This window comes from Crocuta crocuta, unplaced genomic scaffold, assembly GCF_008692635.1.
Source record: "Crocuta crocuta isolate KB4526 unplaced genomic scaffold, BGI_CrCroc_1.0 scaffold717, whole genome shotgun sequence".
NCBI classification, from domain to species: domain Eukaryota; kingdom Metazoa; phylum Chordata; class Mammalia; order Carnivora; family Hyaenidae; genus Crocuta; species Crocuta crocuta.
In genome coordinates this window covers 536,261-559,602 of record NW_027527973.1, presented here as the reverse complement: position 1 = coordinate 559,602, position 23,342 = coordinate 536,261, and the positions used below count along the sequence as shown (strand labels likewise).

The window sequence follows — 23,342 nt, the reverse complement described above, 5'->3', positions numbered from 1 at the left end:
AATAATGAAAAGGGACCAAAAGACTAAAACAAAAACAAAGAATAGATCAATGAAACAAGAAGCTAGTTTTTGAAAAGATCAACAAAACTGATAAACTTTTACCCAGACTCTTCAAAGGAAGAAAGAAAGAAAGAAAGAAAGAAAGAAACAATGAAAACGAAAGAAGACTGAAATCAATAAATAAGAAATGAGAAAGAAGACATAACAACACACACCACTGAAATACAAAGGATAACTAAAGATTATGAAAAAATATATGCCAGCAAATTAGACAAACTAGAAAAAATGAATAAATTCCAGGAAACATAACCATCCAAAACTGAATCACGAAGAAATAGAAGCTCTGAACAGACTAATTAGTAGAAATGAAATTGATCAGTAATTAAAAAACTCCCAGTAAACAAACTCTAGGACCAGAAGACACCATAGGTGAAATCTAACAAAGATTTAAAGAAAATACCTATTATTTTCAAACTATTCCAAAAAACAGAAGAGGAAGGAAAGATTCTAAATTACTTCTATGAGGCCAGCATTACCCTCATACCAAAACCACACACAGATAATAAAAACCATAACAACAACAACAACAAAAAAAAACTACAGGCAAATATCTCTGATAGACAGATGCATAAGTCCTCAACAAAATATTAGCAAACTGAATCCAACAATATATTTAAAAAAATCATTCACCATGATCAATGGGTATTTATCCCATGGATGCAAGAGTGGTTCACTATTTGCAAATCAATCAACATGATATATCACATTAACAAGAAAAAGAATAAATAACATGGTAATCTCAGTAGATGAAGAAAAAACATTTAATAAAGTACAACGTACATTCATGCTAAAAAATCTCAACAAAGTAGGTTTAGAGAAAACATATGTCAACACAATAAAGGCCAAATATGTAAAATCCACAGCTAATGAACAATACAAAAAGGTATACCTGGGTGGCTCAGTTGGTTCATGATCTCATGGTTCAGGAGTTCAACCCCCTGCATTGGGCTTTCTGCTATCAGTGCAGAGCCTGCTTTGGATCAACTGTCTCCCTTTCTTTCTATCCCTCTCCTGTGCTCGCTCTCTCTCTTTCTCAAAAATAAATAAAAATTAATAAAAATTAAAAAAAAACAATAAAATAAAATAAAATAAAATAAAAAAATCCACAGCTAACATAATACGCAATGATAAAAAACTGAGAGTTTTTTCTCTAAGATCAGAAGCAAGACAAGGATGTCCACTCCAACCATTTTTATTCAACATGGTACTGGAAATCCCAGCCATAGCAATCAGATATAACTTCTCAAGCAAAGGAAACAAAAGCAAACTATTAAACTATTGGGGCTACAATGAAATAAAAATCTTTTCTCAGTGAAGGAAACCATCAACAAAACCAAAATGCAATGTACTGAACGAAAGAAGCTTTTGAAAATGGTATATCCAATAAAGGGCTAATATTCAAACTATATAAATAACTTATACAACTCAACATCCAAAAAACATATAATCCAATTAAAAATGGACAGAGGACCTGAATAGACATTTTTTCCAAAGTAGACAGATGGCCAACAGACACAAGAAAAGATGCTCAAAATCACTAATCAAAAGGGAAATGCAATTCTAAACAATAATGAAATAACACTTCACACCTGTTGGAATGGGTAAAATAAACAACAACAACAGAAGAAGAAGAAGTAGCAATATTGGTGAAGATGTGGAGAAAAAGAAACCCTCTGTTAGTGGGAATACTAACTGGCATATCCACTGTGGAAAATGGTAGGGAGGCTCTTCAAAAAATTAAAAATATAATTGCCATATGTTCCAGTAATTACACTTGTGAATATTTACACAAAGAAAATGAAAATACTAATTTGAAAAGATATATGCACCGCTATGTTTATCGTAGCATTATTCTATAGCCAAGATACGGAAGCAACTCAAGTGCCCATCCATAGATGAACAGATAAAAAAGATCATAGAGATATATGTGATATATACGTGATATATATATATGTATGTATATATATTCTATGGGGAATATTACTCAGCCATAAAAAGAATGAAATCTTGCCATTTGCAACACCATGGATGAATCTATTGGGCATAATGCTAAGTGAAATAAGTCAGAGAAAGACAAATTCCATATGATTTCACTCATATCTAGAATTTAAGAAACAAAACAAATGGATAAAGGAAAAAAGAGACAAATCAAGAAATGGACTCTTAACTGTAGAGAACAAACTGAGCGAAGGTGGGTGGGGGATGGGTGAAATAGGTGAAGGGGATTAATAATATATTTATTGTGATTAGCACTGAGCAATGTGTAGAATTGGTGAATCATTATACTGTACACCTGAAACTAATATAACACTGTATGCTAATTATACATGAATAAAAATATCGTTTGAAATTACCATGTTCAAGAAGTATTGATCCAGAATTTTTTAGCCATTTCAGTATATTGCCTGGGATTAGGCTCAATATTTATTCATTAAATATTGTATAATTATTTATAGTTTATGATTTGATATTTGATATTTGAGCACATTATTATAATGCAATATTTGATGCTTTCCTTACATTTTGTTTTGTTTTCCTCTTTAAAACATTTCATATAAAATATTTATTCACTCAGACCCATACAAATATATCCCTGATTTATCCAATGTGCTGAACAGATACTTTCTATTATGCCAGGCATTTGAAAGGGAAACACAGTTCTAAAAGATAAATCATTTTTCATATCAATTCTTCACTTGTTGCTAAGTTTTTCCTAGTAGTCTACTATATATACTCCTTCTCCCAGAGACACTAGAGCTCAAATCTAGTAGCCATTGTCAATTTTCAGAAGTCAACAGCATGTCTCTCTTTTCCAGTGTAAACTGTAAATGAACACCTCCACAAACACTTGTGCCCCTCTGTTCAGCAACTCTTAATTTTTGCTATGACGGCATTACTATTGTGGTTTTTTGTCTTATATTTTATGAGATATCTTATTTCTCCTAGGAACTCAATATAGTCACACTCCTTTTGAACACAGCCATGGTACATATAAATTTTGTTTTCTCATATGCTTTTCCTTTCATTAAACAGTGGGCCCAAATTTAAGGCAAACCTCCCCCTGTTTGAGAATGTTGTTCTCTTATGGTCATGTTTTCTGAGAAGTAAGACCTAAGTCACATACCGAAAAGGAAGTGCAGTAAACAGAACCTTAGCAACTTACTGATCATATGACTCAGAACCAAACAGAGATAGGATAGAAAAAAAAATCATTGGAAGCAATGTTTTCTCAGTTTTGTGTAGTTGTATTATGTGCCCTATTAGGAGAAGATATGCATATTTGAAGTGCTATAAAGGAAGACACTAGGTATAATAACCATAGGACAGCAAGAAACTGAGGAAAATGTTCTCATGATAGGGAAGATTTTAAGAACAAAAGCACACAATAAGATGGTTCGAGTTTCTTTTGAGGACAGAGAAGAAAAGGGGGAAGAAAATGTCTTTTCCCAGTGATTCCAAGTGGTCTTTGTGATTGAGATTTTGCCTGTTAATTCTTGGCTGAATGTTTTATAAATCTGAAATTTACTCTAAAGTGTCTGCATATGCATATCTAGGTTAATTGTCTATAACTTTGGAAGCGGGTATTTAGCATTTGAAGGTCTCTATTAACAAGTGTACACTGCATAACTGGCTATGACCAACCATTATCTAAATCTGCACCGGGAGGTTTTTTGTTTTTTTGTTTTGCTTTGTTTTTGTTTTATTTCAATGGTAGGAATGCTAGAAATAATTTCCCTGGAGAAATGGATAATGTTCAAAAAATGTGTTTTGCAAAAAAGATTATATAGGCATTACCATCTTTGCATGAATAAAGTATAAAACTTGACAAACTCAGCAGGCAAGTGCTTAATGAAGAATTCCATCATCTGACTCAATTAGAACACAGAAGTAAACACGTGACTCTAGAGGTTTCTCAAAATGCCTTATAATGGAGGTGGTGGGGTGGGAGGTCATCTGCTAGCTTATACTGATAATTTATATGGCTTTTTTGGCCTTCTTGATATCAAATATTTTTATATGTAGACAAACTTTTAGTATAACATAGTATGTGCTAGAGTGATACTATGGGCTGAGGGAAAACAATATTTCATATAATCTGAAAATTGTTTATTTTATTCTAGATCAGTTTGTAAAACTGATATTTACATCTGCTTTCTATTAATTGAAAATAAAATTAGTTCTCAGTAAGAGCTCAATACCAAACACATGTAATAGTCCTGGAAAGGTAGTTAGAGAGAGCCCTGAGTAGAAGGGCCCCTTTATCATAATGAATGCCTTAGCATTCTTGTTATTATCTGGCCAGTTGTTACAATCTTCAGGTAGAGAGTACAATTCTAGGAACAAGGTTCTTAGTTTAAAATTATATATATTTTTTCATTTGGGAATTAATTCATTAAATCATCTAATATTCTTGCCTGCTACTGTTTGCCAAGGACTGAAGACATAAAAGCAGAAAATAAGTCTTTTCTGAAAGAGCTCACAAGCTGTGGAAAGAAACAGACAAAGAATTATTATACAGTGTATAATGACATGAATACATAGGCTGAAAACCCTGAGATTCAGAAAGCACAATTCTTTCAAGAATTACAAGGTGTTTTGGTAGATCTGGAACATAAGCAGGGAGGGAAAGAAAAGAAATGTGAGCTAAGGGTGGCTGATACCTAGAGGTCAGCTCTAGTTTGGATTTTTCCTCAGGGCACTAGTGTGAAATTGAAAAGTTTTTAAATGTGAAGTGGCATTCTCTCCATAGAGCCCCTCGGCCCAACAGCTACTTTTCATAGCTCAGTAGACAGTGAACGCCTGAGGCATATTCCAGAGTGAGACTATTGTGTCCTTTACAGAAGTCATTGTCACTGTCACCCTGAAGACTGTATCCTCTCTGAGTCTCAGGCAAGCCAGAAGCACTGTCTTTATTCTCAGTGAAAAGTCATCCATAACAAGGTATCCTTCCCCGAACCTCTAAGTAGATAGTTTTTTTTTTTTTATTGTTTGCTATCTTTTCCTTTGACAATAAGACCCAAAAAGCCTTTTTCTCAGTGGAATGAACCTCATCACATCCTAAACGTCTGGAAGGGCTATGGGCAGGTGAAAAATGCAAGGCCGTCTCCTGTTCAAATTTTCAACCTTATACATTTTCTGAAGAAAAATGGAAGTGCTGATGGAGAGGGTGATCCCAACCAGAACAGAGCTGATGCTCTATGACCCAGAAGCCAAGGTTAGAAAGAAAATCTGGATCCACAGTTTCATTAACATTGAAAAGCTGTCCCAGAACAGAATCAGGATGGAGCACTGGGCACAATGTTGGAGTTCATTATATACACTAAATGCTGTTTTATTTATTTTTTGGCAAAGTGCAGCAAGGAGATTGTTCTTAATCAGAAAACCCTATTAAATTGTTTTTAAATCTTTACTTATTTCTGAGAGAGAGAGACAGAGAGAGAGACAGAGAGACAGAGTATGAGCAGTGGAGGGGCAGAGAGAGAGGGAGACACAGAATGTGAAGCAGCCTCCAGACTCTGAGCTGTCAGCACAGAGCTCGAACTCACGAACTAAGAGATCATGACCTGAGCTGAAGTTGGACATTCAATTGACTGAGCCACCCAGATGCACCAGAAAACCCTATTTTAATATCTAAGGTTTAAAAATATTTTGATGAAGTTTTACATGTATTGCCTGAAAACATATTATTTTTTATATTGATCTATCGGAAACCTGAAAGACGTTCCATGCCATTCTTGGGTGTGGATCACAGCACGTTATGTGTTGTTTCAGGTTTTTCTTTTTTTAGAAGATCGCTTCAATTTTCATCTTGGTGCTAATGAGTGAGTTAATGAGTTGATGAGGAGTCATTTAATTTTCAGTTTTTTAAGTGTTTTTTTTTTTTTTTTTTGAGAGGGAGACAGAGACAGTACTGGTGGGGCTGTGTCAGAGAGACGATTAACTAACTAAGCCACTCAGGCGTGCCAATTTAATTTACAGACAAATAGGGCCTACTATAGAATCATTTCTCTTACCAAAATAAGGTGCTTTTGTTCTTGTTTCTCTTTTTGTCTATAAACTTTTCTCAATTGGTTAGCACAGTGCACTCTTAAAAACCAAGCTGTAAAAATTTTTAAAGTGTATTTTTTAGGAAGGCAATTTTTAAAAATCATGATTGATGAAAGAATGTAAAAAATATAATTTTGTACATCAGTTTCAGTGACTCCTGAGATGTAGAGTTTTTCACTGTGAGTTTAATATTCCTTTTTTAGAGAAATGTTTTCATAAATTCTTGCCAGGAATGGAAATGCCTTCTTATTTTTTTCCTTCTTCCTTATATACATCCTCTTTTGTTTTGTACGTTGCTGTTGTGAGAATAATAAAAGATAAGGCCCAAAAAATCAAGTTTATTTTAGTGTTGAACTTTGATACCTGTTGCTATAATCTAGATTTTTTTAAATTTCATTTCTCAAAAAAAGAGATACATGTTTTCCTGACTGAAGCTTTTCTTTTTCAATAAGAACTTACTCTATTATACATGTTTTAACTTTAAAGACAGTGCACAAGCATGCTCTCAAAGAACAGGAAGATACCAGGAAGTTCAAAATACATCTATCATTCTCAGAATGAGAAAAAAAACACCTGCTCAGTTTTTTGGGGTGCCTGGCTTGCTCAGTCAGAAGAGTGTGCAACTCTTGATCTTGGGGTTGTGGGTGCTACATGGTGGGCATAGAGATTACTTAAATAAATATTTAAGACAAAAACAAAACTACATCCTCCTTGATTTCTGAGAATGCAGGAAGGTAAAGGAAAAGCATTAAACCATAAAAACCAACAACAAACAATCCAATACTTAGAGAAGTTTATCTTTCCAGAATAAATTTTACCATTACTGACCTTAATATTTTTAAACATCTATGAGAGCTAAAAGAAAGCTTACTCTTTTTTAATCCCTAAAAACAGATAGTACTGGTCTTCTTTTACACTAGTTCCTGCAGAAATGTATATGGATTGATAAACTGACATAATATTGCACATTTACACGCACATGCAGGTGAGCGCGTGCGCACACACACACACACACACTTACATGTTAAAACAAAACAAAATAAAATCCTTTAATTGATGTAGTACTTTCCCAAATAACTATCTTTAAATAAAAATATCCATATGTTGTGAGGTGCTTGTGTGGCTCAGTGTGTTTAGCATCTGACCCTTGATTGCAACTCTGATCATGATCTTGTAGTTTGTGGTTTCGAGTCCCACATCAAGCTGTGAGCTGACAGTGCAGAGCTGGCTTCAGATTTTCTGTTTCTCTCTTTGTCCTCCTCCCACTCTCAAAAATAAATAAACATTTAAAAAGTACATCCATTTGTTGGGAGATGATTCTACATGGACTTTCTCCATAACTAAAATAAGCTTTTTTCCAGATAGCTTTTCAAGGATGCTTGTATAGAGAACAGCTTTGGAAGAGATATATAGTGCCTCTCTTCAGGGTAAAGAGAAGATACATTTCCTGAACAAAATAATACATCACTTCTTTGCAGGGCAATATCGTGGCAGGTTTGCTAGCATCCTGCTTACAAAATTGAGGGTTTCCTAAGCTTATGGTTCTTTAGCTCAGATATAAACCGGTGGTGTACGTGTAGCATCTACCTGGGACCCTCCTCGGCTCTCCTGTGGGACTTGGGAAGCAAAGGGAACTGATGCAAACATAAAGGTCATCCAGCCTTCCTGTCCATTATGTTATACCTAGAAATCTCCATTCTTCTACCACCATCCATAAAACAGGGGTAGGCAAATTTGTCCAGTTACAAATAAGCTGAAATTTCAAAATTTTTATACTTCTCAATGCCTTATTGATGTGGTTTTGGATGATGGGGGTCTGGAGCCATTAGCCAAGAAAGAATTCTTGAGATGTATTTGGAACAAAAAAGGTGATTTTATTAAAGCATAGGGACAGGACCCATGAGCAGAAAAAGCTGCCCTGGGACTGTGAGGAGACTGATTATATACTTGGGTTTGTGGGAGGTAAAGGCAAGGTAAGTTTCCAAAAGGATTTTCATATGTTGAAGAACACTTGGGATACTAGATGCCTAGCTATTGTCAAGCTAAAGTTGTTTTTACCTCCAGCAGAACATTGGCAGCAAGAAAGTAAAGAATTCCTGGATAATGTTATATTCCACCTGCCTTAAGTATTTGTCAATGGGCTGTAGGTTATAAGGAAATTTAATTTTACCTACCATTTCCTTCTACCTTTTTCCCACATCACTGACTATATAGAAAACTACACAAGCAAATACTGTAAAATGACATCTATCTTATGTATGTTTCTAATTCTGATATATGATTACTTGGGTAAAGTACTCAGTTTTTTTCTTTTATTTAGTTTTTTTTCTTGTTTTTTGTTTTGTTTTGTTTTGTTTTGTTTTTCTGAGAGAGAGAGAGAGAGAGAGAAAGAGAGAGAGAGAGCACAGGTGGGGGAGAGGGACAGAAGGAAAGAAAGAAAGAATCCCAAGCATGTTCCATGCTCAGCACAGACGGGAAGCAGGGCTGAATCCCACAACCCCAGGATCATGACCTGCACAGAAACCAAGGATCTACTCAGATGCCCCAAGTGCACAGTTCCTAAATGCACAAATTAATGCACTGTGTTTTGACTAACATATCCTACCATATCCCCTGCCAAACATAGACAAGTTCTACCACTTTGGCGATTTCTCTTCTTTCTCATTCAACCAGCCCCTACTATGAACATTTTTAGTCAATAATTTTTATTATTTACTTCCCCATAAATTGGTTTGCCTCTTCTTGAAGTTTATTTTTGTTAAAACATTTTGTATGGGTTCTTTTTAGTCTGTTGCTTGTTCTCAAAATAATGTTCCCAAAAGTCATCCATACTGTTGTGTAGATTATATTTTGCTACTTATTGCTGAGTAGAATTTCACAGAATTTATTTGCACAATGCTACCCATTCTTCTTTACATAGACACTTGTAGTTTTCCAGTTTTTAGTTTTTTATGAATAAAACTGCATCAAATATCCCTTATAAGTCTTTTGTGAACATATGTTGGGTAAATATCTAAAAGTGTAATGAATAGAACACATGGAATAATATAATATAGGTATATGTGACACATTTAGCTTTTAAAGAAGCTATAAGATAGATTGGCAAATTGGCTCTACCATTTTATATTCCTACTAGCAAAGTATGAGAGTTCCAGTTATTCTTCATCATCTCCAACATTTTGGTTTTTTAATTATAGCCATCCTAGTGGGTGAAGAGTTTTATTTTGCATTTCCATGGTGAGAAACAATGTCGAATAACTTTTCATGTGCTTACTGATTATTGGCATGTATTCTTTTGTAAAATCTCTGACCAAATTTTGGTTATTAAAAAAAACTGTGCTATTTACCTTATTGTTGGTTGATATCTTTTATATATAATTTTTCAGAAACACATGCATATACACATATATATTATATATGTGCACGTATTAAACACTTCCAATCTATACAATTCATTATTATGTTCTTTTTTTTTTTACAAAATGTTACAGGTCTCATTGTCACCACTGCAAAAAACGTGCTGTGATGCAAGCATTACCTGTGTCTCCATGTAGCATTATTATGTTCTTAATGGTAAATTCTTTTTTGTTTCTTTAAAAAAAATTTTTTTTAATGTTTATTTATTATTTTAAGAGAGGGAGAGACAGAGCACAAGCAGAGGATAGGCAGAGAAAGAGAGAGATACAGAACCCGAAGCAGGCTCCAGGCTCTGAGCTGTCAGCATAGAGCCTGATGTGGGACCCAAACCCACAGACCACAAGATCATGACCTGAGCTAAAGTCGGACACTCAACCAACTGAGCCACCCAGGTGCCCCTTAATGGTAAATTCTGATTAATGAGTTTTATTTTTTGTGAAGTCCTATTTATCTTTTTAAAAATTTTTGATAAGGGCACTGTGGGTAAGTGCTCAACCCATTTTAAACTATTTTTTTATGGCTTGAGATATGGATTAAAGTATATTATATTTCTTCACAGACACTGCTTATCTTAAAAGATATTCAGTTGCAGCACTATAGACAATACCCAAACTATGGAAAGAGCCCAAGTGTCCATTGGCTGATGAATGGATAAAGAAGATGTAGTATATATACACAACGGAATATTACTCAGTGATAAAAGAGAATGAAATATTGCCATTTACAACAATGTGGATGGAACTAGAGTGCTTTATGCTAACCAAAGTCAGTCAGGGAAAGACAAATATCATGTGACTTTACTCATATGTGGAATTTAAGATACAGAACAGATGAACATAAGGGAAGGGAAACAAAAATAATATAAAAACAGAGAGGGAGACAAACCATAAGAGACTCTTAAATACAGAGAACAAACTGAGGGTTGCTGGAGGGGAGGGGGGATGGGTTAATGGGCAAGGGACATTAAGGAAAACACTTGTTGGGATGAGCACTGGGTATTATATGTAAGTGATGAATCACTAAATTCTATTCCTGAAAACATTACTACACTATGTGTTAACTAACTTGGATTTAAGATAAGAAAAATAAGATATCCAGTTGTTCTAATATCTTTGTTGAAGACTTTCCCTTCTCCATTGAACTGCACTGATACAATTCAACTGCCTATGTATGTGTGTATCTTAACATACTACATGCCTATAATATCCCAAAATTGAACTCAATAGTCATTTCCAGACCTGTTGGTATTTATTTGGTATTTGTAATTTTGATTAAAAATTAAATTTTGATCTGTACCTGAATATAGTACTTATATATCAGCCTGAAAGTTATTTCTGCATGAAATAGTTTTCCAAATAAAAATTTCAGTTTTTGTCTAAAATACCATGTTCACATTAATGCCGTGATTGCCTCAAAATATAAAGAACATTTTACAAAAGCAGCAAATAGATAGCTTTAAACAGATGCTTATGAATTATTTTATAGACCATATAAGACCATTAACTCTAAGGCTCATATTTATTGACTGTCTAACTCTCATATCTCTTACTTTGAATCAAATGTGCATTGGTTCACAGTCCTCTTCAATATAAACATACTATCTGTAAATACATCCTATAGAAGAAATCCACTGAAAACATGAAGTAATAAGATATTCTTCCTCTGGGGGGGACTTGGGTGGCTCAGTCGGTTAAGCATCTGACCTTGGCTCAAGCCATGATCTCCAAGTTCATGAGTTTCAGCTGCATGTCAGGTTTGGTGCTGATAGTTCAGAACCTCCAGCCTGCTGCAGATTCTGTCTGTCTGTCTGTCTCTCTCTCTGCCCCTCCTCTATTTGCACTCTGTCTCTCTCTCTATCAAAAAACTAAACATTAAAAAAATTAAAAAAATAAACATTAAAAAATGTTAAAAAGATTATATACATATATAAAAATAATATCTGCCAATGAAATAACAATTTATAATTCTTCAAAGAACCATAGAGAGCTTTTAAGCCTCATTTTAGTACAGCACAGTTATTATTTCCTGAATTAAGCCTTTATGGTAATGTTTTTTTTTTAAATTCTCTTTTCTCAAGCCATTCAATATAAACTTCCTGAAATATTTTGCAAAAGCCTAGAAATATTACTAATGTTAATGTATAGTTTCATATTTAAAGTCCCTGTAAATGATGGTATTAGATGTTATACATCTCTAATAATTTCCATTACGTTTTAGTAATATACACACCACAGGAGATGATAATAGACATGGAAGCCAAACTTTATGTTAATGAACTTTCTACATTTATTAGACACTTTGGGTAGAGTTTTTGCATGGTGTGAAAGGGAGTGGAAGTACAACTCTAATTGGCCTTAATTGGAGATGCATAATTAATTCTCTTCATACTGTGCTAAAAATCCCAGTGTCTCTTATTTCAATTGGCCTCGAAATATGAAGGAAAAAAATTATGGTATTATAATAATAATGTTTATTGAAATAAACTTTGAAATATAAAATACTTCTCATAAAATAATTATGGATCTTTTTATACTGATATGTGAATTACTTTTCCTTTCATAAAAGATAAACCAATTAAAATTTAAAGATATGTATTTGAAAGATGATTGCATGAATTCTCCTCAGACAAACTAGCAGTTTTAAAGTCACTTGTAAGAGCACAGTATAGTGGAACTTGTAAATAAATAAAAGAATTGAGATTAAACTTTAAACAAATTACTAAAATAAATTTATATTAGGAAGAATTTTGCAGTAAGATAAATTACTTCAGGATTGATTGCCAGTCCTAAATAAATTCCTAAAATAATAATTTGAATCCTCTATCTTATTATTCCCCCAAACATTAAATCATGAAAATGTATATTACTGTCATAATAATATGAGAGAATTTTTAAGTGCAGAAAACAAAGCATGATTATGGAAAAGAAACAGAAAGACAAAACATGCTTTTGCAACTATGAAACCATTTTCATTTTGTTTCAAATCCATTTAAATGCATCTTTAAATCAATAAGGGATTGAATACAATCAGATCACATTATGCTGTAATTGGCCCATTGAGTTTAATGTGGCAAGAGGTTTTTAAGAGTTTTTATTTATTATTTATTTGAAAGATCAATTTTTGGATGATCTTATTGATGCCTACAGATAAGCTGATGATGCAACCAGGAATCGGGGGTCCTATTTTTTTTCCCTTTGAGATTATTTATAGTTAAAATTTTTGTCTTTATATTAAAATAATTATATGTGTCTTTATCTTTAAAATGACCAAAAACATCTGTACTTTGCCATTAAATCTCCATGAAATTTAAAAATAATTGAATTACCGAAGGCAAAATGCAGTTTCCTCTTGTGCAGTATGTTTCTAACAATACTGCCTTTGTCCTTTGTTATCACTTAACACATGATGCAATTTACAAGTACAGTAACATAAAAGTACTTGAAAAATTACCAAGTATGTTTTATCAATAGGGAGGACCATTTTCATTGATTCATTCAAAGACGATGTTTTAATGTTTTAACTTCTCAATTCCTCACATATGGAAGAATGGTTGTTATATTATTATTTGCCCAAGATTCCTGGATAATTGCTTTTACATTCTATAACCCACAAAAGTAAGTATTGAAAATTATAAAAGTTTAAAGAAAATATGTCCATCATTCTAATTTTTCTATGTGACAATGGTTCACTCATATGGCTTAAGATGAAACACGATTAGATCAAATTCATTGTGTTACAAAGTGTACCTATATTAACTCCACAGATGATACGAAATACTTCCAGTATTAAAAAAATGAGAAAACCCTGGGGCACGTGGGTGGCTCAGTTGGTTGAGTATCTCACTTCAGTTCAGGTCATGATCATCCAGTTTGTGAGCCTGAACCCTCCGTCCGGGTCTGCGCTGATGCTTGGCTCAGAGCCTGGAGCCTGCTTTAGATTCTGTCTCTCCCTTTCTCTCTGCCCCACCCCCAGTTGCTCTCTGTCTCTCAAAAACAAATAAATATTATTTTTTAATGAGAAAAATCCTAATTTTCAATATTGGAAAGGAGGTAAAAACTTGAAATTTTGCTAACTGTATGGGAGAATGCCAGTTTTATTCACCACTATACACGGAGTATATTACAGTGCTGCTTACAAGATGCTCACTATGGATGGATGAGTAAGTGCTGACACAGCTAAATCAAATCAGTCAGTGTTAGGGGTGCATGGATGGCTCAGTCGGTTGCGCGTCCGACTTCAGTTCAGGTCATGATCTCAGGATTCATGGGTTTGAGCCCCGCAGAGGGCTCTGTGCTGACAGCTCAGAGCCTGGAGCCTGATTCAGACTGGGTCTCCTCTTTCTGCCCTTCCCCCACTCACATTCTGTCTCTCTCTCAAAAATAAATAAAACCTTAAAAAAATCAGTCAGTTTTAGAACTAGATGTTTCAGTGAGTTCCAGTTTACTTGAATATATTTATGAAACCATCAGTATCTCGATACCAGTTGCTTTGTTGTTGTTGTTGTTAATATTAATACAATCATTTTCTAAATATTTGAAGGAAATTAAAGGCAGATCGAGTAGAAAGTGCCAAGTAAATGGTACCTTTCGTACTTTCAAAAAAGCTTTCAGAGCAACCTAGTTTAATCATTTCCTGCTACATTAATAAATAATATTTGACCCTTCTTGACCAGGAAAAAAAACAAAAACAAAAACAAAACCTGAACTCTTGAGCGCTAAGGGATGAAATGGAGGTGCCTAAAGAAAACAACCCATAAAACTAATAGGANTTTGGGGGAGAAGAAGGGGAAAAATAGTGGGGAGAGGGAGGGAGGCAAACCATGAGAGACTCTTGAATGCCGAGAACAAACTGAGGGCAGATGGGGTGGGGGGGTGGTGAAGGGGGGTGATGGGCATGAAGGAGGGCACTTGTGGGGATGAGCACTAGGTGTTATATGGAAACCAACTTGACAATAAACTATTAAAAAAAAGAAATGGAGGTGCCTACACAATCACAATAGACTTTGGGACACCTGGGTAGCTCAGTCAGTTACGCATCTGACTCGATTTCAGCTCAGGTCAGGATCTCATGATTTGTGGGTTCAAACTCTGAGTCAGGCTCTGCGCTGACTTTAGATTTAAAGCTGAACCCTGCTTTAGATTCTTTCTCTTCCCATTCTCTTTTTTTCCCTTCTGTGTGCTCTCTCTTTCAAAATAAATAAATACACTTACAGAATTTTTAAAAAAGTAACAATAGACTCTTTTTTTAGTAGTGGTTTCAACTACCATACACTTGCAGGCTATAGTAGATATTCACATTTTGACCGCTAAAAACACACAAATAAAGATATTCTTGCCCTGACTATACGAAAAAAATAGCTAAATCTGGAGTATATACTACACGTAAAAATAGGACATTCATATTTGATCATGTCTGATTCCTTTATGTTATTGTTTAATCCTAATTTACTAAACCTCATGCCCAACATCTTTTTTGATATATTATAATTCTCAGATCATTCTGTAAGTGCTTTTTACACTAACAATCTTAAAATGAACTTCACTATATGTTTTATGCTGATGTAAGTTATTAAATATTTACCTACAACATAGGTATGAAAATAAAAACATAGAATCCAAAATTTGTGAAATCACTAGGTAGCCATTTAGATATAAGAAATATTGAAAATATTGAAGGTTCTATCATCAGAGAATAAAACAAAATCTTTTTTAAGTTAATGCATTAAGAGTCACAAACCCTGTCTTGTGTTCATGGGTTAATCCAGTTTCCTTCTTTTCAGTGTATATGTAGCTTTCTTGGATGGTTATACTGAATGTCTTTTTAACCCAAGTAAATATCCTCAAATATTCATGTATCCAATAATGACTTCAAATAATACATGCATATGTCACTTCACAGTTCTTTTCTTGGGCACAGTATTCGTGCGGTTCTATTCTCCTATGATACTTATTTTCGTTATTTCTTTAGTTACCATTCCAGACTGAATTAAGCCACAGTTTGAGCTTTCAGTTTATATGATGATGATGACACTATTCTGCATATAATGGTCCCTTGTCTCTTTTTTTAGTTGTCTATTACTGATAGAATATGAATAACAAGATCGTAAACATTCCTAATTAAGCCATAAGACATGACAGGTTGTGAATTGTGTTGTAATATTTCACACCTAGTGTGCTGCTAAGCATGAGACTGAAGGCTCTGAGCCATCAATGCACCTAAGCATGAATTAACTCTGTGCAATTCGTGCCCTGGAGTATCTGCCTTTGATTATGAAATAGTGAATTTGTTTGGCAATTAAAAAAAATAACTTTGTTTTGTGTTTGTCCTTGTTTAATTTTATGCATGCAGTTAGACAATATCAGTTTGTTTGGAAATAAGATTTTTCAAATAATTTAAAATAGACTATGGAAGGGGTGCCTGGGTGGCTCAGTTGGTTAAGCATCCGACTTCGGCTCAGGTCATGATCTCACGGTTCGTGGGTTCAAGCCCGGTGTCGGGATCTGTGCTGACTGCCAGCTCAGACTCTGGAGACTGTTTCAGATTCTGTATCTCCCTCTCTCTTTGACCCGCCTTTGCCCATGCTATCTCCCCCTCTCTCAGAAATAAATGAAACATTAAAAAAATAGAGTACAGAATATAATATTCTAAAACAAAACAGAAACATTATTGAAATTTAATTCTTGGATACACTGTAGCAAGATTCTCACTTTATTTCAATGCATTCATGTTTGATGATGATTGACACAATTCTGTGGAAACTGTTTTAAAACCTTTGAAGGTAACTATTGCCTGATGCCCACCATAGTGAAATAGTTTGAATGGTTTTGTCTCACTCAACTCTTACCTTAATGTTATAAATGCATGACAAGTAAAAAAGGGAGTGTTATGGTTTAAAGGAAACACCACACAGGCAGGCGACTTCTGAAATATAACATAGCTGACATTTAGAAAATAATATCGCTGTATACTTTGTGCTCCTCAGATTCTACCCCTTATTACACATGTACTTTGAAATGAAAATCACTTAAGATAAAATAATAGCTATAATCCAGAGCTAAACCTTATTTTTAAGTTATTAGGAATTACACAAATATATAATGTAACATAAAAATTGATAGATTGGTAATGAGGAAAATGTTAGGCCACTTAAATAAAGCTATTTAAATGGAGGTATTTTGAGAAAACAAATGTTTCTTTGAACACTGTCTCTTTAAGGTCATCTTGCTTTTCCTAATAGTTTTGTGTTCATGATAGAATCAAAAAAGGTGTACCATATACTTTCCTAGATTCCAAAGAAATATATAATTATTTTTAACAACATGGGTTTTGATGTTAGCTAAAACTCAGTTTGTTTTCATGTTACTAATCAGAATCCTTTATGTTAGCATAAAGACACTTTAGCATTTCTTATAAGGCAGATCTAGGGGTGATGAGCTCTCTCAGCTTTTGTTTGTCTGGGAAGGTCTTTATCTGTCCTCTATTTCTGAAGACTTACTGGGTAAAGTATTCTTGTTTGATTTTGTTTGTTTTTCTTTCAGCACTTTAAATACATCATCCCACTTTTTCCTGGACTGTAAGGTTGCAGCTGAGAAATCTGCTGATAGCTGTAGTAGGTTTCCTTGTATGAGATGAGTCTCCTTTCTCTTTATGGTTTCAATATTCTTTGTATTTGATTTTTGACAGTTTTATTATAATGTGTTTTTATGTAGTCATTTTGGGGTTGAGTTTGCATGGAGACCTATAAGCTTCAGGTACCTGTATGTATCTCTCTCCAGGTTTAGGTAGTTTTCAGACATTTTATTTCTAATCAGCTTCTGTCTCTTTTTCCCCTTCTGGCATCTTCATAATGCAAAAATTGTTTTCATTGATAAAATCCCATAACCCACACAGGCTTAAGGTGCTTTAGAATTATTGTGTTCCCTTGGTGGTATCATGTTTCCCACCTTGTGTAGGTGGCTCCACATTTGATGGAGCAGTTACCTGTTCTAGACTTTACATACTGATTTGAGTGCAGAAATCTTCACCTGTGGGTGAGTTGAGGATGCCACCTGGCTGAGGTGTGGCAATTCTAGCTCCAGGAAAGACCCACGGGTGTTGACCTCATGCATCTCCATCAGCTGAAGTCAGCATTAGCGACGAGTGCAGGGGCTCTTAGTGGCCAGGGCTGTGGGTATCTGTCGTGGTGGTAAGGGCTATTAGGGTCTTCTGTATCAAAGGCTGGTGGAGACCTCTTGATTTCCTTTTTTCTCACAGATATGTGGTGGCTGAGAGAGGCCCTCATGGCAGCAGGTCTGGCTTGTGGGCACTTTAAACACACTAGCCGTGGTAGGAGCACAGTGCCTGTGGAACAGCCACAGTGTTGGCCACTGGAGTACAGGTGCTCACAAAATGAAAGCAGCTCCAGGGTCCAGGGCACTGGGTAGCCCCTCCCCCCTCCCTCCCCCCCTCCGCCCATGGTGGCTTAGGTGCCTACGCAGCTGTAGAGTAGGGTCTGAAGTACTGACACTCGGTAGAGCCAGGGCTCTGAGGTGTGGGCTGTGTGCGTGAATGGGAGAGACTGGACGCCATGGTCCTGAACAGTGCAACAGCCCTCCTTCTTAGGGGCGCACAGCAGCCTTCCCTCTCCACGTGTCTGTGGCAACACCGGTTATTGTTGGTTGCCTCAGTGGCAAAAACTGCCAGTGCCCTCTGTGGAGTGGGCTGCAGAGGTCCACAATAAACACTATTGCTAACTTCATCCTCTTGAAGTTAGACATAGTGAATTGCTCTGGTGCTATTTAAAGGCTTATCTCCCCTAGAGCAATCTGCTTAAGCTGCAAGGGTAATAAGCCTAGAGATATTTTCCCCCCTTTTTACCCCAGAAACATTTGATCATAATTCAGAGTTGAACTAAGTTAGGGGCCTTTCCTTAAGAGAAATAGGGAATTTGGTCCAGAGTGGATAAGGGCAGTATTTATGCCACCATATTTAAACTCTTCAGATCTTTGAGGTTTCTCTCTTCTGGTGCAAAATCTGCTGCCTGTTCAGATAAATATCTGGCCCTCATTGCATCACCATTTAGGAAACTTGAGCATGAGGAATTACTATAGGATGTATGTACTCTTTATTTTAGAATGATATATTCTAGAATTCTGGAACTGTAGACACAGGTCTGGAGTGTGGTAATTAATAGCTGGAGAACCACTGGAAAGTAATTCATTGACTTGTTTTCTAATCTGTTTTATCATCGCTATTAAATATTTGAATTACTTGAGGAACACGTTTTGTTAATTTTTTTTCCAAGACAGAAGTTACATTTTAATATGAAACAAAATAAAGACACCACCACATTGTATATGAACAATGAACACAGAGTCTTTGTACATACTGGCCTGGCTGACAATCTCTGGGTTTTCTATATACCTTTGAGGAGAACTTTTTAGTTGTCTTTTTTCACAGATCTTATTGCATAACTTTTAATACTCTATTATGTAACTAATTATTTAATTTCATCCAGAGATTGAGACAATATATTGCCTGTATATTAGGAAAACTTACAACACAGAGTGAGAGTACATATATTATGGCAATGACTTTAGGAATAGAAATGGAAAGAATAATTTTATATTAGTAGTAGAATAAATAGGATTAGTCATTCATTAAATGTATCAAACATAAAATAAACTAAATTTTATTTATTTTTGTGTGTTTATTTTATTTTGAGAGACAGAGAGCTAGCAGGGGAGTGACAGAGAGAAAGGGAGACACAGAATCTGAAGCAGGCTCCAGGCTCTGAGCTGTCAGCACAGAGCCTGACGTGGGGCTCCAACCCATGGACTGTGAGATCATGACCTGAGCCGAAGTCAAATGCTTAACCAACTGAGCCACCCATGTACCCCAAAATAAACTAAATTTTAACTCTACTGAGTATTGATTGTGATTCTTATTTCCCCCCAAATACCTTTATTTCTAAAATTGATATAATCTAAAGCACTGTTATATTTGCTCTTTTTTCTCAAAAAAACATTTTCCAAATATGACATCAGAAAAGAGACTGCATCTTATTCATGTTAATGTGTCTAGTGCCGAATGTAGTATTTAGAATACAAGGTTTGAAAGTAAAAAGAACATAATAGGCAGGGAATGAGATGGGAACAGAAAATTACTACAAGTTTAGCTGTAAAGTGAGGGTTTTAGAATACATGGGTATTCTAGTTAATAATGTTGCACAAAAAAAAAAAAACACTTCAAATTTAATGGCTTAAACTTAAATCATTGTTTTTAAAGATACTGTGGGTCAGAAATAGAGGCAGGGATTGACATGAAAGCAAGTTATTTAAGATAAATATGGAGGCCTACAATTTTGCTTCTCATTTCATTATCTGAGGTGACTCATTGGTACTCCGCTAGTGGGTTTATTGATTGATTTGAATTATTGACTTGAATGGTATTGATTTGCTCACCTGTTTCATGAATAAGCAGAGATAACAGAAAGTCTGGAAATATTACACTAGGAAATATTAAACCCAGTGGTAGTTTCAGGGTAGTGGGACTTCTTACATGTCAACTAGCTTTGCTCAGAATGATGCTTCAACAGAACAGTTAAAGCTGATAGCCTCTTTTGACCTAGCTTTGGAAGATATATAGCTTTCTTCCCACATATTCTGTTGGTCAAAGCAGTTATAAACTTGTCTAGATTGAAGGAGAGGGAAATTGGATTCTACCTCCCGTTGGGGAAATGACAGGTTCACACTGAAAAAGAACATTGGGATGGGAAATGGTGGTATCTCTCGAAAATAAAATCTGTTAACCTGGAAATAGACAAAATTGCCAAAGTAAACTAGGAAATATATAGCTGATGTCTTAATTTTGAAAATGTATTCATTTATCAAATGGCAATAAAAGGGAAACCCAGGAGTAAGACATAAGAAAAGTGAGTAAATTAAGAAGAAAATTAGAAAAGTCAATGAGATGGAAAATGAAAAAGGCCAATAAGAGTAAACAAGTATGTAGAGGTATCTAGGAGGAGGAAACTACCATGATTATTTAATTAAGGGGATCAGACATCTGATAATAGTCTCATGGTAGGTATGGTAATAGAGTCATGAAGGGGAGAAAGTCTCAAGTCTATTGACAATAGAAAGAATCCCTCCCCAAATGTCAGATTCTAATCCCAATTACTCCACTCACTAACTAGACAAAAAACTTAAATATCTATGCAATTTATTCACATCTCATTGGCTTGTTATGAAGATTAACATAGGTCATACATGCTTAGAACAGTGTCAGGAAATATTAATTAAATTAATATATTTTAAAAGACTTTTAGTTCAGTCAGTTGTATTTACTACTTGGACCCACACTGTAGAGTAGTAATTTGGATTTAACAACACAAGAGTTTTAATTCCCAGGAGGCCAAGAAGGAGTTCCTGTGCTCTTAGCTACTAGCACATCAAGGAATCCTTTGTCTCCACCTCTGACAATGAATTATCAAATACATATCACGATGTATATAACACAGCTATTGTTAGAATACTTGACTTTTCAAGGCACCTGGGTAGCTCAGTTGGTTAAGCATCTGACTTCGGCTCAGGTCCTGTTCTCACAGTTTGTGGATCTCAATCCCTGCGTCAGGCTCTGTGCTGACAGCCAGCTCAGAGCCTGGAGCCTGTTTCAGATTCTGTATATGTCTCTCTCTGACCCTCTCCTGCTCACGCTGTCTCTCCTCAGAAATGAAAAAAAATATCTAAACAAATTTAAAACAAAATAGTTGACTTTTCTATGATAAAAGGAATAATTAAGACTTTTTTTTGGTGCTTATTTAATTCAAAGAGCATGCCACTTCTATCTTTCCATAAAATAGTTTTCAGACATCTGCTTTAATGAGCATCAACAGTACCTCGTTACCTAACACAAGAGTAAAATATGCTATGCCCAAACTATACCCTCTTCTCTATCCCAGACATGACTATGTTCTGCATCATTTCAACAAAGTTACTGTTTATTTGTTATTACAAATACATTAGTAGTAAATTTGGCATAATCACACAGGTTGTACCTTTCATTAATACTAAACTCTTGCATCAACCCTTCCACCTGAGAAGGATAAGTGGCAATGACCAGATAAATTTAAAGCACAGTTCCATAAAAGAAGCCCAAATTTTTCTGGGCACATCTCATACACCACAATTTAATTTAACTGCCACCCAACAGTGCAACTACAAAAATAAAAGTGAATTTGGTTTATTCTATAAAGCCATCCATTTCTCTTGTGTTTGATTATTATATGGGATATAGAAAATAGTGGGCATGATAAAAACACTGGAGATTTTGACTAAAGCAAAAGCCATACAGTATGGTTATATACAGTAAGGCAATGGCTATTGAAGAGTAGAGTTTAGACTAGCAGCATCAGCATCACCTGGAAAATTGTTAAAAATGCAAATTCTCAGTCCTCACCCCAGGGGTCCAGCAGTCTTTGTTTTACTAAAAGGCCCTTCAGGTGATTCTGATTAAATACAGAGAAGGGATAGTTTTGACTGGCATATGGAACCACCTATAGAACTGTTAACAATCTTATTACAAATTTAATGTACATGAAATTTACACTTCTTTGAATCAGGTATGTAAAGAATACCTCACTTTACATCTGTTTAAATACAAATGATGGGACCTAGTTTTATTGACTGTAGGATAGTTATAAAGTGTCCATTAAAGAAAGATAAACTGGGTGTTATTCCATTTGGAACTGAGTTACTTTTGTCATAACTTTTTATTCAATCAAGGTTCTCAGATTTCTCTCTCTTTAGCTTTGTATTTTATTTCTTCCTGGAGTTTATGGGCTCACATATGTTCTTTAATTCAAGGTGGAACGGAGTGAGAAGACGCATAACTATTCTCTTTCTATACAGACCCCCAAGTGGGATCAGTATACTCCATCTTCACAGCTGTGTACGTTAAGCATTTTGATACCTTAGACCTGCTCTGTCCTCAGGTAGCCAGCTCCACATACTCTACCTCTACCTTGTCCCTCTCCCAAAATATTAGGGGACTCTCTTCCATCTAACCCACATTTTTATCCCTCAGAGGAGATGGAAAGATTTAGAGAAGCCTTCTTTACTTCACTGGGGGGTGCTGGACTCTGCAGGCTGCCCTTAGGTGTGAGATCTGCCTGGGCAATTCCATCCCCATTGTGACTCTTCCTCTCTGACAACGTGCAGAATGCAGCACAATTCTTGGTAGAGTGCAACTCTAGTCTCTGAAAACTTTTTTTTTTTTTTTTTTTGCTTCCCTTTCAGCTACAACCTAGGGATTCAGCCCCGGGATTGAGGCATTGGGTCTCTTCTGAAGAATCTACCTCACATAGATTCCTCAGATCATCCTCCCTTAGACTAGGGAAGGGATTAACGAAGATCAGTTTGCATAATTCCCCTGTCCTTTATCTACAGCATACCTTCCATACACCTGATCCTTCATGAATTTGCAAGTCATCCTTGCACAGGGGCCATCCAAAATCGTTCCAATTTTAGTATGTGTGCTGTTGACGTGAGTACTGCACCTAATCCTTGAAGTTGTAATATTTAACAGGTATATCTAACCTTTTGGAATTGCCTTAACTATACCTTAAGCCTATCTTTAAAGTTTTTACTCTTAATAATCTTAGTTATTTTGATATAAAACATACATTTTCAAATAAATACATAAATTAAATGGTTGGATATTACAATATTAAACATTGCATAATAATTATTTTCTCCACATTGATTTCAAAAATAATCTTTAAAGAATATTCACTGACATTTTTATTCTAAGGATAGTCTTCCAATTTTTAGATAATG

At 35.2% G+C, this 23,342-nt stretch overlaps 1 non-coding gene across 1 annotated transcript; it reads right to left on the bottom strand.

Annotated features, from left to right (window-relative positions):
- Nucleotides 1-9,588: 9,588 nt before the first annotated feature.
- LOC144222335 (small nucleolar RNA SNORA1) lies at nt 9,589-9,715 on the bottom strand. Its single transcript, XR_013332381.1, has one exon. It is a non-coding gene; the product is annotated as a small nucleolar RNA SNORA1 (small nucleolar RNA).
- Nucleotides 9,716-23,342: the final 13,627 nt, after the last annotated feature.